An 18,950-nucleotide genomic window follows, 5' to 3' on the forward strand; every position below is an offset into this window, starting at 1 on the left:
AAATGGATCACAAATGTATGTAAAATACAAATGATGAAATTTCTAGACAAAAACATAATAGAAAATCTGTCTGACCCAGGATTTGGTGATGAGTTTTAAATATTTGGTGATGAGTTTTTAAATATAACACCAATAGCACAATCAATTAAACAAATAGATGTGTTGGATTTTATTAAAATTAAAAACTTATGTTTTATAAAATAAATTGTTAAAAGAATAAAAATACAATCCACGGACTAAAAGCAGATATTTGCAAAACAGATTTGCAAATATCTGCTTTTATTTGCAAAAAAGCAGATATTTTCAAAAAATAAGTCATTTATCTAATAAATGACTTATACATAAAATATACAAAGGCATTTTAAAACTCACCAAAAAGAAAACAACATAATGAAAATAATTGTTGACAATGAAATGGAGTAATGGGAACTTTCATCCACTGCTGATCGGAACTCAAAAATTGGAACCCAACTGCTTTAGAAGATAATTTGTCAGTTTCTTAACAAGGAAAAATGTAGCATTATCGTATAATCCAGCAATCAGGCTACCAGGTGTTTAACCAACTTATTTGAACATTTATATCCACACAAAAAGCAGCATGCGTATTTATACATGTGGCAACTTTATTTATAATTGTCCCAAACTGGAAATAATCAATGGTTTTCAATAGGTGAATGAATAAATAAACCATGGTATATTCATGTGATTAAATATTATTCAGTAATTTTAAAATGGGCTATCAACATACACAAAGACATGGATGAATCCTAAATCCATATTACTAAATGAAGGAAGTCAGTCTGTAAAAGCTACATACCCATGAGTCCATTTATATGATATTCTGTAAAGACCAAAACTTTAGAGCCAGTAAGCAATCAGTAATTTCTAGGGAAGGGGAAGTTTGACTGGGTGAAACACAGGGCTGTTTTCAGGCTGTAAAATTATTCTGTATGATACTGTAATGGTGGATACATGACACTATGAGTTTGTCAAAACCTTGGAGAAATGGTTAATCCTGGAGCTACATAAGGTAATATACAAGATAAGCCTGGAGCATCTTGACATTTTAGAAAGTAAGAAAGTGCTAAACAGACCAAGCTGCAATAACATCAAAAGCACACAGTAGCTACTTAAAGTGTCAGATGACCAAAGCTGGAACAATTTGATCAAAAATAAAAAAGACTGGATTATAACCCAAAGTACAAGAGAAATGTCCATGAGTTCTTATTGATATAGCTAAAATACAGTATAGAAACAGGGAAAAAATTAACTTTACAGTGGAGAATCCTGACAAATACTACCTCAACCAGGTGATCAGTGTTAACATCAATAGTTTTAAGTCATGTCAATAGTATAAACCCTTGATATGCTGTGATGAGAATGTATTTTACCTCTGTGACAGTCCATCCCCACAACCCCTAATTCCAGTCTAATCATGGTAAAAAATCAGAAAAATTCCAAGAAAGGAACATTTTACAAAATATCTGACCAGCACTCCTCGAAACTGTGAAGGTCATCAAAAATAAGAAGAGTCTAAGAAACTGTTATAGCCAAGAAGCGCCCAAAGAGACAAGATTAGTGAAAGTTCTGCGATAGCCTGGATGGAATGGAATTCTGGAGCAGGCAAAATATATATATATATTTTTTTACATTTATAGATTATATATATTTTATATACATTGTATATAAATATATATTATATATATTTGTTACATACTTAATAATGAGAGCAAAACTTTTGAGCCAGTAAACAATTCAGTGATTTCTAGGGGAGGGGATGGGATATATAAAATATATATATAATATACGTATTTAAATATATGTGTGTGTGTATATATAATATATATATATGTATAACATATATGGAGCATTCTGTAATCTCTGTGTGATTTTTTTGTTAATTTAAAGCTATTCTAAAAATAATGTTTATTTTATAAAGTCAGAATAAAAATAAAAATCCAGAAAGTGTTAGAACTGTGTAACGGGACATTTATTAAGAAAAGGAACAAAATAATTAGATTTTTTAGTAAGTTTTTTCCTCATTATTCTGCTCATACATACTCATAAATATTCAGTCAGTGTATATAAAATATTGAGGCATATAAGGAGTATCTATATTGAGCAAATAATTTTTATTTATTTGCAGCAACATATTGAGTAAAACATGATAATTCACTTTCATAATACATATTTTGGACTTTGTTGTCCAAGTGGTTCTGATATTTCTAGAGTCTGTCCTTCATATTTTCCTATTTCAAAAACTAATCTAGTTATATTCTGAATGGAGAATCATAGCTTCATATAACAGAGTGGTGAGATAGAAGAAGTAGGGGAGTGAAAAGTTCCAGTCCCTGTAACGTGGTAGTTACTAAATTGCTATGGCCTAAATTTTTGCATGTAAAGTAGTATATGGCTGTCCTCATATAACTGTATGTTTAATTGATAGAATGAAAGGACCTACTTCCCCAAGTGGTTTAATCCATACAGCAATTCCTTGGCAAGAATGTGGAGAGACATCATGAGTGTCCTAGGTATTCAATAATAGATTACAAAAGTTGTCCTTGCAATTAATGTTTTATTATCAATAAAACTTGAAAGATAACTAGAGCTAACAAAAAGGCAATGACTGCAAAAATTACTGAACTTAGCTTCACTTTTATAGTGTTTTTTTCTAGAGGCGGCTGGGTTCAAGAATAAGGTTAGTATATTCTTACTTTAGCTTATTACCTCTTTTTATTTTAACAAATGAAAATAGGCTTTATTCTTGGCAGCCTTCAGAAAAGGAAATATTTTCCTCCCTCTTTTCTAATTGCTGTTTCAGGATTCAAAAAATAAATAAAGACTTGCTTACACAGTTCAAACATGAGAAGTATTTCTTCTTCTTGAAAATGCCTACTTTACATCAGCTCTGAATTGGTACTTGTCCTCAAATGAGTTCTTCATCATTCTGAAGGTCTGACCTTGTATCAAAAGAAAATAATGCTCATTTCACAAAACCTTTCAAGATGGTGATTTCCAAGGGTGTATTAGTAACAATTACGGCAAAGTTAGCTTCCTACACTTGGAAGAGATAAGGATCTACTCATCTCCCCCTAATTAACTGGTATGGTCATCACCCTCAAATACCTACGCCTAGGATATATGATGGACCAAACTTTTTTCCCTTCCCCTACTGCCTTGTCTGCTTCTACTATTGAGATTGTGGAGGCAAAAACCTTCATTTCTCCTCCTTTTTTTACTGTTAGAAATGATTACTTCCGGGCAGTGATATGTACATCAAAGTATCCCAATGTCACTCCTCTCTTCCTTGACTCTCCCGCCTGAAGATGCTAAAACCACTGCAGGAAGTTACAAAGGGTCTGGGTTCTTGGTATTATTCTCCCCAAATGCTCACCCCTGAATGTTTTGCACAAGATAAATTATTTGTGTTTAAGCCACTACAGTAACATTTTCTGTTACGAGTAGTTGAACCCAGTCCTAAATGCTGTAATAAATATGAAGACAGCAAAAGCAGCTGATGTCTTTTAAATGGCTAACACTCTATAGGTCCACACGAATAATATCCAAGATACCGCAGGAAACTGTCACTGATGATATTGAAGTGCTTGAACAGTATTGAAAGAATTCTTTGAATGCATTAATTCAGTAATTCTTAAAGAATCCCTGTGTGAAAGGTAATATTCTCATTCCCATTTTTTTTCTTGAGCAGACTGAATTTAAAAAAATGTTTCAGTGATCTGTAAATATATAACTGTGCTCACACAGCTGGAGAGTAAAAGACCTTAATTTATAACCCCATCTGATTCAGGCTAAACTACTACAACTTTCCTACTTCTGGCCTTCTTGTGATATGACATATTAACCCTCTTTATTATTTAATATATTTTTATGGGAGTCTAATCACATTATAACATATATACATAAAATTTGGAACTAATAAATTGTCTAGTATAGCAGAAGATAGAATCAGACTTAGAAATATGTTATATGACAGCGAGTCATGTATTCACTCAATAAATACATTTTATTTAAATTAAATTAAATTAAAATTATTTAATATATGCCAACTACATAATATTTAGTAGGAATATAATAAGTAGAATTAGACATGGTCCTGCCCTCTTGAAATTAACTGTGCAATGGCAGATTTAAAAAAATGAATCACCAAATTCAATATAAGATTACATTTTTTTTTTTTTTGAGACAGAGTCTCACTCTGTTGCCCAAGCAGGAGTGCAGTCATGCGATCTCAGCTCAGCTCACTGCAACCTCTGCCTCCCAGGTTCAAGCAATTCTTCTGTCTCAGCCTCCCAAGTAGCTGGGATTACAGGCATGCACCACCATGCCTGGCTGATTTTTATATTTTTAGTAGAGACGGGGTTTCACCATATTGGCTGGGCTGGTCTGGAACTCCTGACCTTGTGATCCTCCTGCCTCGGTCTCCCAAAGTGCTGGCATTACAGGCGTAAGCCACCACACCCGGCCAAGAATACAATGTGTTTTAAGTGCTATCAGGGGAGGGGTATAATTTGGTCTTGCCTGAACAGTCAAGGAAAAGGCCCTGACAAAATAAAAATGAGATAAACTTGGATAATCACAGGTTTGAACTAGGCAGCAAAGTAGGAGATTTAAGAGAAAAATATTGAAAGTAAAAGTAAATAAATAAATAAATAAATAATACACTTCTAAGATGCAGTGATGAGAAGGTGAGAAACCTATGAAGAAATTAAGGACGCTTGAACCAGAAAGTGAGGGGAATCCTGGTTCATGATAACACTGAAGGGAGGAAGGTAGGGTAAGTAGCAGCATTGTAAGAGAGCCTTATACTCCAGATAGAGGGCTTGGGTCTCTATCCTGACAGCAGCAGGGTATCATAGATTTTGGTCTTTATCCTAAGAGAGATGAAGTGTTATAAGGTTTGGGTCTTTATTATAAGAGAAGGGAGGATCATAGTGTTTGGGTCCCTATCATAAAAACGGTGGAGAATAATAAAGTTTAAGTCCCTATCCTAAGATCAATGGGGCTTCATAGTGTTTTGGTTTTTATCCCAAGAGCAATAGGAAATCATTACGGATTTCTAATAGTAGAATACATTATCATATCTATCACTCTGGCTGATATATGGACAAAATTGGAGGGATAAGAAGATGCCTGAGGTAGTGAAAGCAATGAGAAAAACATATGGCTAATGGTTTAGTCTAAGTGATATGGTCCAGATGAAATGGTGATGGTGGTGTCATGGTACGGATGAATGTGGTTAAGTTAGAAGAAGATACAGGTAAGAGATATTTAGAAAGTAAAATCAACAGAGTTTGGTAATAAACATGTAATGGCAGGTGAAAGTATAGTTAGATAAAGTATCATGTATTACTCTTAGATTTCTGGTGTAAATAATTCAACAGAAAGTGGGATCATTGCCAGAAGTAGTGAACACCCCAAGAGAAGGAAAGAGGTTTGGACAAGAAAATCATGAATTCCTTTTTGGACACAGTGAATTGAGAGGCCTTTAATATATCTAGATGAAATGTCAAATAGCAATTTTTGATAGGGTTGGTGTCAGTGGGGAGTTCTTGGTTGAGAAAAAAACCAACAAATTTCCGAGAACTGATTTCAACATCTTACTGGTTCTTTCGTTAAACTGATGAGTTAAATAACATTTTGACATATGTTTATTTGATATTTCCATGAGAATTGTTATTTTACCTGTGTGAATGTTATGTGTTAATGGGTTTAGAGGTAGATTATCTGCCAAAATGTCTAGTTCATCAACTTAGAGCCAGGTAAACTGTGGGGCTGAAGAAATGGACCTCCTGAATTGCTTAAGCCCATGAACAATTTTCCTGCCTCCCAGGGAGGGTATCAAATGGCAATAGTTATTTAACCTTGTTCACTCTGTTTCTTTAACTTTGTTTCCTACTAACTATATATTTTGTTTTGTTGCTGAGTAAGACATAGCCGATGGCTTATTTTCCATTGGAGGAAGCAATTAGGAATTTGGCTTTACGATCTGCCAACTCGATGATCTCTGTAGGTCTACTGCCTGTTGAATAAAAGATGACGTAATCTGGCTTATTATTCTTATTGTCTATTTTTTTTACTTGTGAGCTCAAATCAATTGAGAATTTTATGCACACTGGTAAACTGAACTTCTCTTTGAGATCTCAGCCATCAAATTTTTTGCATCTTTGTGTGTGTTCTTGACTTGTGGCTGAAGTGGAAGATATCAGGCTGTGGGCTCTCTAACACGTTCGTGGCTCCGTAATTGTGAAAGGTCTTGACCTCAGTTAGTGGATATAAATGTTCCTATCTCTTTAAATCAAACAGGTACTTTCTAATTGGCTTTTAAAGATAAATGTACCTCTAAATCCAATTTTTCCAAGTTCAAAAAAAGGAAAATAAATGAATACTTTAAATACACTAGATTAAAAATATCATCTTTAATGGTGTATTGTATACTTAAAATTTGCTAAGTGGATAGATATTAAGAGTTTTCATCACAAACACACAAAGATAACCATGGTACGTAATAGATACATACACAAAGTTGTTTGTGGTTGTCAGGTCACAGTGTATATGTATGTCACAACATCAAGTTGTACATTAAATATTTGGTTTGTGTAAAAGTAATTGCTATTTTGCATCAACCCAATATATACATTTTATGTTAATTATAAACCAATAAAGTTGGAAAACATTAAAAATGTTCTTATAAAACTTTTAGTTCAGAAGCATTTTTAAATTCCAAGTTTATCTAATTCCATTATTAGGCAAATTATATAAATAATTTCATTTATTAAAAAGTCTATATGTTTTTTCTGATATAGCCACACTAAATATAATTTGACCTACAATTCCCTTTATTTTTGTTGCTTTTCTCATGATGATAAGAGTCTAACTGCAATTTCTGAATTTATAGTGGTCTATCGATCATAAAAACTGACATTATTTCTGCACAATGCTTAAAATACGAAAAATTGCGTTAAATTAAATTATTTTTATGATAAACCTTTTCTATCAATAGTAACTATGTGTTGCAGTGTGACAGCTTTAACTTAGTTTCTAACTTCTTTAGGTTACTTAAGACCTTGACTAATGTTAAATACCCTTAAAATTGGAGAATTCTTAGAAAACAAAGTAATTTCTAATGAATGTATAACAGTTGAGTCCTTGACTACTAAATATAAATTTAAGTTTACATACTTGTGCTTGTTATTTTTATATGCTGTCCAGAAGACTATCTCTTGGGATACATCTATATCAATGAGTATATTTATTTTTGCCATGGCAAGCAGATGTAAAGGATGGATGACACGGCCACCAGGTGTGTTTCCTGTGACCTTTGGTAATACAGTAAATACCATATGACATCAGTTCTTAATTATTCCCCCATTAACCCAGTTTTTTTCTATGAAATAAGCTTAATCAAATGGGTGATTGACACTCTACTAAGGATAATAGAGTCAGGGAAACACAAGTGTGTATATTTTTGTCTTTCAAGGAAAAGAATTAGTTTTGTATTTTAGGGAAGTGACAGATCTTTCCAGAATATGAAAGAGCATAGTGAAAAACAAAACATAGAAATTGAATTTTGTCTTTGTTAATAACACATTAATCTAAAACAAAACTAAAATATTTTATATTTTGGCAAATTTCACTGTTTTTGATGTGCTTGTTCCCTTGGTTTAATGATGCATGACTTGCCTACAATGTGAAAAGTTGTTTTTTAATCTTTTGTGTAATCAAAATTCTGATAATAGGTGATAGAGATTCTGTATCCCACTTGAATAATTTTCCTGTGTTTACTTTCATGTATCTTTGATTAGTAAAAATAAAACATTTTCTAGCTTTGGAAAGAGCTAAGAATATTTATAATTGTGGAAAATTCTAAGTTACTTTAAAATATTTTGATGTCATTTTGATGAATTAACCAACCACTGTTTTTTAGGTATTCATGATCTTATCCTAAATAAATGCCCAAATCTCCGCCAACAATTATTTAGATTTTGGCTAAGATTGTATCCTAAATTAAGAAAAATGAATAAAATGTCTACATATCTTTTGAGATTTCATAAAAATTTATTCTTTCACCTTATGAAAAGAGCGATGCTACAAATAATTATGTTTTGTGATGTGCACTATATTTCTTAAATTACCTCGACACTATGGTGAGAGCTGCATAGCAAGCATTACTAAATTTGGAAAGATCCTCAGCTATTGCTAGATAAAATTTAAACAGAAAAATATAATTGTATTAGTCTCTTTGGCTGCCATAATAAAATAACACTGTCTGGGTGGCTTGAACAACATAAACCTATTTTCTCACAGTTCTAGGGGCTGGAAATCCAAGACCACGGTGCTGGCAAGGTAAATTTCTGGTAAGGTCTCTCTCCTTGATTTGCAGATGGCCACCTTCTCACTATGTCCTCACATTGCCTTTTCTTGTGAGCATGCTCCTTGTGTCTTTCTCTCTTCTTATAAGGACACCAGTCATACTGGGGTTCTTATGATCACAGTACCCTGCCCTTACGATCTCATTCAAACTTCATTACCTCCACAATAGAGTCCTATTAGTGGTTAGGAATTTGATGTATGAACTTCAAGGACACAATAGCATTTATTAATATAAATTATTAATATAAATATTTTAGAAATTATATAATTCATGGGAAGGCCCAGAAGATTTGCCAGTACTCTGGCTGTACATGATAATTCTCAGCACAGGAGAAACATTGCCAAACTCTTATGGAATTGTTACCTACTACACCCCGATAGAGAATTCCCCTCTTCTCCATTCTGATATCATTGGTTATTATAATAAATTGGCCACGGCCATTCAGTCTTTGTCATCCACAGGTAGTTTCTCTTTACTCTGATGTTGGATACTGATGTAAGATTCACACCACAGTTTGTCTTCAGTAAAAGACGGCTCTTAGAGCCTTGTGGAAATGTTTCTACCAGCAACTTTAACTTTTTATACTTTCAGAATGGTCTCTTATGTACAAGCTGCTGAGGTGATGTTACTTAACCAATTCTCAGAGGGTAACCATCTACCGAGTCAGGCTTTCCAGGACACTTTATTTATTTATTTATTTATTTATTTATTTATTTATTTATTTATTTTGAGATGGAATCTCACTCTGTTGTCCAGGCTGGAGTGCAGTGGTGTGATCTTGGCTCACTGCAACCTCCGCCTCCCGGGTTCAAGCAATTCTCCCGTCTCAGCCTCCCGAGTAGCTGGGACTACAGGCGCCTGCCACCATGCCTGGCTAATTTTTGTATTTTTAGTAGAGATGGGGTTTCACCATATTGGTCAGGCTGGTCTTGAACTCCTGACCTCAGGTGATCTGCCCGCCACGGCCTCCCAAAGTGCTGGGATTACAGGTGCGAGCCACTGCGCCTGGCCAAGACCTTCCTCTTAAAAGCAGGGTTCCTGAGAACAGGAATTAATTATACAGGTGAGAGGAAAATGCAAGTATTGTAGAATACCATCAATGTTGTTTTTAGTTTTAAAAGATATATATCAAAGTGCTTTCTTCTGAAGATTTGAAGCAAGTCTTACCCTCAATTTCATAGACTCTGCTCTTGATGAAACATTTAAGAAATGTATCTGATTCTCACTGACTCCCCAGAAGTCATAAGGTTTATTAAATTTTCTAATGTTTTATGAAACTGCTGTATAGATAGTTGAATAGGTGCACTAAGAATCTGTCTTCCTTTTTATTAGGATATAATTGGGCAATTTGCTTCCACACTCAAGACCTTACTTAGTATCATATTTGAAAATAATTCTCATTTAATCAAGTCTGACTATCCTACTACTAAAAAACAAGTGTGACATTATGTGTAGCGTAAAAGCCTCAAAGCCTCCCCAGGAAAAGCACCCAAGTACCTGGCTCAGAAGGTCTCAGGATCAAAGGCAGTAACAAAGGTCTCTTCTTGGTACAGGATGTGCCTCAGTCAATTTAAAGGATTCACCTGAATGTAGGAAATGCAGGTGATATCTGTTGGAGAAAGTTTCTTGTGGTCAGTTCTTGGTCTTAGAATATGTTATGGTTTGGCTCTGTGTCCCCAACCAAATCTCATCTCGAATTGTAATCCCCGTGTGTCAGGAAGGGGGCCTGGTGGGACGTGATTGAATCATGGAGGCAGACTTCTCCCTTGTTATTCTTGTGATAGTGAGTGAGTTCTCAAGAGATCTGGTGGTTTGAAAATGTGTGGCACTTCCCCCTTTGTTCGCTCGCTCCATCTCCTGCTCTGCCATGGTAAGATGTGCTTGCTTCCCCTTCGCCTTCCAGCATGATTCTAAGTTTCCTGAGACCCCCAAGTCATGCTTCCTGTTAAGCCTGCAGAACTATGAGTCAATTAAACCTCTATTCTTCATAAATTACCCAGTCTCAGGTAGTTCTTTATAGCAGTGTGAAAATGAACTAATACAGAATAGAAAATAATAGGGATTTTTAGAAGACCAATCTAAGATTCCTTGTGAAAACTCCTAGTCAGAAGTTTATTCTCTGGTCTTAGTAGTTGCTTAATAATTTATTGATTTAGAACTACAGAATAAACTCAAAGATGCCCATATGGTTAATTTAAATTTTTCTGCACCTATGTAAATATCAGGTCAAACCTTATGGGCATCCTTGGCCTGTTTAAGATTAAGAATTTTCTTTCAATATTATTTTTATTACTAGTGGAGAAACTGTCAGGAAATGGGCAAAAGAAATGACTAGGTGTCCTTTCAGTGAAATTCTGGAAATTATTTTAGCAGGATCTCTGGGTGATTATCTCTGGGTGATTATCTGATTTGATAGGAATGTACATTTTGGGTTAATTCTTATGTTATTTTACAATTCTGTAGAGTTAGAGCTTAAATGGTTAAAAAAAAAAAAGACAGTAATACCAATGTTTCCTTCCATAGGCATGCAAATAATTACTGTTATTTGAAAGTAAATGGAAGCACAATAAATAAATTTTAAAAAAATAGTTTATTTGAGCAAGCAATTCATGAAATGGGCACCTCCAAAGGAGAACTGGTTCAGGAGCTTTACTGAGGAAACAGAAAGAGGAGGCTTTTATAGAACAACACAGAAGTAAATCAGAGAAAGCATTTTGTTGGTTTCAATTATACAGTTGCCTTATTTGATCTATCCCATTGGAAAGTCCCCCCAGTTATAGAATTATAAGTGAGTAGACTGCTTCTGACTGGTTAAGCTTAAGTTCTGTTTTGAATACAGGCATTTACAAGAAATAACTCAAGCTGACTTTCACTTATGTTTGCAAATCAAACAAGGTTGAGGTCACTTATGAGGCCTGACTAGTGTTGTCTGCTCAGGGGTTCTTCAGGCCTCGTCTCCTCTTTTTAACACATTTCTTAGCAATATAAATGCATCCTGTGCCCTGGAGAATGCATATATCTGTATATCAAATTATCATTTAAACAAGTTGCAACATTTTACTTCTCTCATTAATATATCTCCAAGGAGACAAAGCAGGAAGAGTTAGAAGCATGGAAGGAAAACAAGCAGGTTGTGGTATTAAAGTCTCCAAAGTGAGAGGTGCTTCAAGAACGATAAAGGGTTCACTGCTTAACTACTTGTGCTCATGAAAGGGAAAGTAGGATGAGGAGAGAAAATCACCACGAGAACTGTTCAGGGAAGTGACGGGGCAGCGGAGAGTGGTGTCATTTGAGGAGACACCAAAGAAAATGCTGGTAACCAGTATGGACAGCAGTGGCATAAAAAAAAAAACTGTACTTCATCTTTTTCCCCTGTTCTTGGCACAGAACTACCAAAACCCTTGGGACTGGCAGAAATGGGAGTGCCTTCTGTTATTCATAACAAGCCCCTTTCTACTACACCTGTGTTTATGCCACTGAAGTAACCTAGGGTGGGGCCCTCTGCACAGCTTCAGGATAGGGCTGGTCACCCCAAAGACCAAATGGTGATTAGGGGTTGGAAATCTTCAGCTATACCCCCCAACCTCCAGGGAAAGGAGGGTGTTAGAGATTGGGTTATAAAAACTCGCGAGCAAAGAGGTTCAAGGAGCTTCCAAGCTGGCAAACACATGGATGTGCCAGGAGGGCGGTGCGCCCAGAAAGGGTATGGATGCTCTCAATCGTTCCCCCGCCCCATACCCAGCCGGTCCTGTGCGCCACTTCCATCTGACTGGTCCTGAACTGTCCTTTATAATAAACCAAAAAATCAGTAAGTGTAGTGTTCTCCTAAGTTCTATGAGTTGTTCTAAAAAGCTGCCACATTTGGAGGGGTGGGAATGGTGGGAACCCTGTGTTTGTAGTGGGCCTGGCAGGAGACCAGGAAGGCTGGGACTCTTTTTGCGGCTGGTGTGTGATATGGGGGCAATCTTGTGGCACTGGGCCCTGATCCTGTGGGGTTTTCTCTAACTCTGGTTAGTTAGAATCGAATTGAACTGCTGTCCACACAGATGGCGTCAGAGTATTGGCTGGTGTTCGGGAAAAAAAAAAAAAATACAAGAGCTTTTTGAGAAGTCTGGTTTTCATGAAGAGACAATGATATGGAAGGAGTGGAATCAGGATACACATATAAACCAATGACATCTTGTGTTTCCTATCCTTTTTAAAAGACTTTTATGGGTATTCTTTACTAGATCCTCAGAAGAGTCCTGTAAGGCAGGGGGAGATGACATTCCTATTCCCATATTATAGCAAAGAGCTGTCCCAGGAGGCCAACTGGGACAGTTGTTCAAGCCCACATAACTATTTGGCCGTCGATCTGGAACATTAATCTCCAGTTGATGTGAACGTTTTTTGGCTCTAAAAGTATAAGACCTGAAAGCTCTCAATTTAAATTCAAAAATCAATTTAAAATATAGAATCAGAGAGATCCGCCTCAGCAGCTAGGGCTGTATTTGAAAGAGAAATAATGAAATCTCCTTTTTATGACACTGAGATCATCACCAAGTCCATATAAAATGACTCATTAGCTCCAGCGTGCACTGGTCTGAGCAGACCTCCTGGGAGGAATCTCTGCCCAGGGCCTCTGCAAAGGGACATGGACAAAGTTGTCTGAAAGAGAGGAGACGGTTGGAAGGGCAGGCCACCTGGACACACTGTCCTGGGGGAAGGACCACAGAACAAAAGAAAGCTCAGGGGATTCTAGTAATTGTTTTTAAAAACATAAAGTACTAGAAAAAGAATACATTTGGTTTCTGTTGTTCTGGTGGGCAAAACATGGATCAATTGAGTCAAATCAATATAAAAAATATATTTTCTGACAACCACAAATGTGCATTAGAGAAATGGACTGCCTAAGAGTTATTGAGGTCTTCATCCTGAGGATGCCTGTGAAGGTGACTTTGGTTGATAAAGTGCGAGAAATAGCCCAGTAGCTACTTCTACACCTCTCGGGAATTGATATTAAAATCATTCCTAACTTTGGCAGCTCTGATTTTAAGAAAAGTTATTTGGGACTTCAAGCATTGAAAACCAAGAAGTTTGGTGAATCATTCAACTTTGAATTCAGTAAATGAAATCCAGAAATATACCTCGGGAAGGTAAGGCACAATTACACCAAACAATTTCCATTTCTTGGTGAACGACAAAGGTATTTGCTGCAGTGAGTTCGATAAAGTTTATGCTACAATACAAGGGGGAACAGATTATGACACTTACCTTCCGTTCTGCTTTCATAAAAGTAGTTTTGTGGTGCTTCAGTTCGCACAGGTTTGTCTTTGTTTGTGAATGTGGGCTGGAGTTTCAGTGGGGAAGGCAGGAGAGACAGAGGCAGCGGGCCAAGGCCTGTTTGTCTTCAATAAACTTACTAAAATAGAAAAATATAACAATCCTTTGGGATAGTGGCAAAATAATGCTTTATTCAAACATAGTAAATGCCATACATTGTAAAGTACTTTTAATTTTTTAAAATCATACTTAAAAAAGTTTGAAGATAAGCTAATGATTGATTAAAATGTGAATGAAATTAAATTAAAAGAAAAACTCTAAGGTCCGGAGAAACAGGGGTGTTGTCCACCAGGCATTGCAGATTCAAGGCCCATATCAGCAAATTGGGAGGGTTATACCCACTAAATTGCTTTATAGACTCATCATTGCCAACATGTTTTTAAATATTTCGATGTAGTTTCATGTATATTATTTGATTAAAAAACAATTCAATGAGAATTTTCTTCTTAGTTCATAAAAGTTTGTATCCTATTTCTTATATATTGGTGCTAGAACTTACTAAATTTATTTCATAATAATGCTCGAAATTGTACACTTTTGACACACTAGCTTAGGATATCAAGTTTTTGCAATGAAGTATACTCTCACCTTTGGTCTATTTTTCATTTTTCTAAATTTTGACAGGCAGAGGTACAATAATATTTCACATTTCCCTTGACTATAAGAAAAACAATAGCACAAATCAAAGAAAATCGGAAATGTTATACAGTCAGTCTCAGAGTGCAGGAGTAGAGTCGAGGAAGCAGAAAGTGCCCAACACCCGCCATCTTCAGAAACAGCTTCGCCGCAGCTATTTTTTTTTTTTTTTTTTTTTTTTTGAGACGAAGTCTCGCTCTTTCACCCAGACCGGAGGGCAGTGGCGAGATCTCGGCTCACTGCAAGCTCCGCCTCCTGAGTTCACGCCATTCTCCAGCCTCCGCCTACCCAGTAGCTGGGACTACAGGCGCCCGCCACCGCGCCCAGCTAATTTTTTGTATTTTTAGTAGAGACAGAGTTTCACCGTGGCAGCCAGGATGGTCTCGATCTGCTGATCTCGTGATCCGCCCTCCTGGGCCTCCCAAAGTGCTGGGATTACATAGGTGAGCCACCGCGCCCGGCCTCGCCGCAGCTTTTTTAAGGCGTCAGAATGGGAAGGCCTGAACTCATTTTGAAAAGAGAAGCTAGAAGTGCAAACTTGTATGTAAAATCATCTACTTTTTAAACTGAAAGCAACTAGTTTAATTGAAATAAGAATACTTACACTATGATACCCACACTGTGCTGGTAAAATTCCCAAGCCTTATTATCTTTAACATTTCCCCATAGTTTTTCTAAGGTATACTTAGGTTATGTTAAACTCCCAAATGCATAAATATTCTTAAAATAAATTGTGTTTCATATATCATTATCATATTATCTAAATGCTAAACTAATGGATTTGTGTAACTCACAAATAAATACATTAAAATATTTTTAAACGTGTTTATTCAGTTGGGAGAGTTAGTTTGAGAGCTGAATGAGTATTTGTACTCATTAATGTTAGTATATTTTAGGTGCATATACTATTTATCATGAGTACTCATTTCTGTTGTTTTTTTTTAAATACGTACTTAAACCTCTTCTCTCACAAAGTTAAGACTAATAAGTAAGTTATACATTATTTCCAATGTTTAATGTAAGTTATAAAAGTAGGGTTCTTTTTTACTAAAATTGAGGGAATGGAAGTTTTAAAAGAACCAAATTTGTTTGTAAGCTGTAGGTGAAAATATAGCATCAGAATCTTTTGAACTAAAGAAAACTTTAGGGAGAAGCTATTTGAACAGTTTTCTTTAACAGATTGAATTTAATTTGATTTAATTTAAATTAACAGATTGACATTTAACATGAATAACACAAAAAAATGTATTGAGTACTATGTCACTAGGCAATAGTAGGAATATAGTCCTGTTTTCACATTAAATTCTGATCATATTTACCCACTTCTTTAACCTGATGGTATGGTTTTGATAGCACTATCACTGAGATATATATTTGCCTTGTAGAAATATGACAAGCTTTGAGACTGTATCTGCAATTCTTTTTTCTCTAGAACTTATTAATCTCTGTCCTAGAAGAAGCATTAATATGTAATGTGTGTACATGTGTTTATGCTCTGTGTGCATGTTTGTGTGACAGAGTATTTGTGCACATCATTTTACATGTGTAATTTTAAAAACGGATTATGTAGTTTTAAAATGTTTTAGGCTTCTGTCTTCCTGTAGCCAAAAAATAAAAATAAAATTCTAACACTACAAAATTTGGAGGAGCAAAGCTCTGGACAGAAATATTCTAAAACCTAACCCTTGATCAATTTCATTGGCTTCATTTAAAAATACAACATATTTTATAAACATAGAAGTATAACTTATTAATAAAGAAAACTCTTAATAAGAATGTTTCTGATTTATCAAAACATATTTTACAATCTTGCATTTTTATACTTATTTCAGGAATTTTCTAAAATCATTTTTTTAAAAAGCTTAAGGAAGAAATGTACTTAATTTATAATGAGAATATTTTGTTAGTTATGAAAATATCTTACAAAATATTGCCATATATAAGAAACTAAAAACTTTCATTCCACAATGGAGTTTGATTCTCTGAGATTTAATTGAGATTGTAATACTCAACTTAGATCATAAATCTGATTTGATCAACATTATAGAAATCATCTGCTAATACTACAAGAATAAATAAAAACTAGAGAGACCAATGATAGGATGGCTGTTAAGTACTTGCCTGATTACTGATGGGTCTGTGGGATTCCTAAATCGGACATCCTTTTTTAGTTTAATTGAATATGGATTCAGAGGATGGCATTATATAAATTCTTATATCATTATGTCCCAATAATCTCAGATTTAAATATGAATATACAGTATTTAAGTTTAAAATGCACTGTATATCATTTTATTAAAGTAAGACAGCCTTTCTCAAGAAATTAGAGATCAGTAGGTATCAAAATAATAAAATCAAATTTGTAAAAAAAGAAGTAATTAATAAAAGTGTTGATTCTAAAAAAGTGAACCAGCTAAATGTTTATTACTAAAAGGTAAGTCCATAATGGCAGAGAAATAATATCCTTCTACTATTTTTATGTGCTGTTTTCCTGTTTCCTCTCAGGGTTCATCCATTTTTAACATGTTTGTGGTCATTTTCAAAAAAAAAAAATAGTTTGCTGGTCAATTGTCTAAACCTAATACCCATCAAAGAGAATTGCAAGTAATAAAATTATCTAACAGAAAAGGGCTAACACCGTTGATTATTAACATAGTTTCTCAGTTAACTGGCAACATTGAAGACCAACATTTCATGCAATTGTCAGGAATTAGGTTCTCCCATTTACTATCATTGAGTCACACTTGAAAGCTTAGTCAAATAAAATGATATTTATGAAAAACTGTTTGGGAGATATAAAATTCACCCCATCCTAGCTGTTTCCACAGGATTCTTGGATGAAGTCAAATCATCAGAGAGCTACATATCTGGACATCATTCAATGTCCTTCCACTTTCCTTTTTCCAAAAAGCGTTTTGCTAAGTTGGAGTTTGTAATGATGTCATTGCTTTGTCTGGAAGGATATTTTAAGAAATAATTACAAGAAGATGTTTCTAAAGATGATATTCATTATGTCGCACAGTGTTCTCCTTAGGAGAGTAGATTTGAAAATTATTTTCTGTAGTATTTTTAGCAGGACTTTCATTTCCTATTAAATGGCTTGCTTTTCACCCAGGGACTCTGATTTTGGTCACTGCATTTTCCAGTCTGCACTGCTAAATGTTTGGAGTTGAACTTGAAGCTCCTTGTTTAGAAGGGCAATGATGTCACAGACAAACTTTGTAGATTGACTTTGCTCCTGGATTCTTTTGTTTTTTAATTCATTTTCACTTGTCTCGTTTTTCTACTTTTTGAAGCATATTTTATCTTACTTTGTAAACTGTAAAGCAAACTATTTTTTAGGAAAAGGCTAAATTAAAAGGCAGAAATACATCAAAGTAAGAATATGAAGGAGCACAAAAATTGTAAAGCCCTAAATATGTGTGGTTTTGTTCTGCATTTTGGAATAGTGCTGTTTTTCCTGTACTTATTTTCTCTGTGAGTACTTTCCAATCAATCACAACTTCAGTCACACCTAAGACTGCGTTTGTGAAGCACTGGCAATTTACCTGATTTAATTTCATCAATGGAAACAGCCAATCTTGATAATTCAGCCTCGTAATTTAACTTTGTCTACATTGATGAAATTAACTGACACATTGCCAAATTCTTCCCCTCCTTTTGCTTCCTTTGTTTTAGGAAATTCAAAAGAAAAGAGAAGGAAAGAAGAGAGAGAAATAGAGAGGAAAAACTTAGCTTTTCTCTTCAGGCTGCAGATATCACTAAAGCACTTGCCAAATAGGATGCAGAGAATCTGTAAATTTACTGGCGTTTATGCTATGGATTGTGGACATAGGCCACCTAATTGAATTGTCACCATAATGTGACACAGTAGAAAAGAGTATAGACTCTATGAACAAAACTCAGAGGGTCCCATTCCTATCTGGGTGTGTGTGTGTGTTCCATTAATTGTTCATAACAATTTGCTGTAAAGTGAAGAACACATATAAAGTCATGTAACATGGATACCATTAATCCAGTTTGAAGGGAGATTAAACTCACGTTGAGGTAGGCATGTGGGGTTGTTTGAGATGGACAAAGACACAGAAAGCTGATATGCCATGAGATGTGGCACAAATTGATTTATCACTATCAGGTAGGTTACCGTCAGTCAAATATTGTGAAATTAAAAAAAAAGACAAAAATAAGCAAATTTAAAAATAACTGAGCTTCTTTCTCATTTAGTGCAGGAGAAACTTTCAGATTAACTGTTTTCATCTTTTTAAAGTGGTTACAATTCCATAAATTGTAGATAACTGATTGCAGTTTAAATGACACCTGCCCATAGAAATGCAAATAAATTCTGCCCCTGGAAATAACTACTGATTCCTGGACAACGACCCCAACCTCCATGGAAGAAGCCAGTTTTGCATCATTTTGTACATTCATTTCAAAATTCCTGATTTACCTATATATGTGTTTATTTTGAATTTTGAATTCTACCTTGAATTGGGTGTAGCATCATACCCATTTCTTCATTAGTTAAAGAGTTAAATAAAATATTTGATGTGCATTCATTTGATATTCATATGAGTATCATGATATTACCTTTATAAAATAG

The 18,950-nt window shown here is 34.9% G+C and overlaps 1 long non-coding RNA gene across 1 annotated transcript in view; it reads right to left on the minus strand.

The window, feature by feature from the left end:
• LOC129011478 (uncharacterized) overlaps positions 1 to 14,506 on the minus strand; it is a 175,170-nt gene extending 160,664 nt beyond the window's left edge. Inside the window, exons 1-4 of the long non-coding RNA XR_008493334.2 lie at positions 14,303 to 14,506; positions 13,646 to 13,793; positions 9,890 to 10,001; positions 2,852 to 2,960 (exon numbers count right to left, since the gene is read on the minus strand). This is a non-coding gene — a long non-coding RNA (uncharacterized LOC129011478). The remainder of the gene's footprint in view (positions 1 to 2,851; positions 2,961 to 9,889; positions 10,002 to 13,645; positions 13,794 to 14,302) is intronic.
• Between the last annotated feature and the right edge of the window lie 4,444 nt (positions 14,507 to 18,950).

Source organism: Pongo pygmaeus, chromosome 14, assembly GCF_028885625.2.
Source record: "Pongo pygmaeus isolate AG05252 chromosome 14, NHGRI_mPonPyg2-v2.0_pri, whole genome shotgun sequence".
Classification (NCBI taxonomy): Eukaryota; Metazoa; Chordata; class Mammalia; order Primates; family Hominidae; genus Pongo; species Pongo pygmaeus.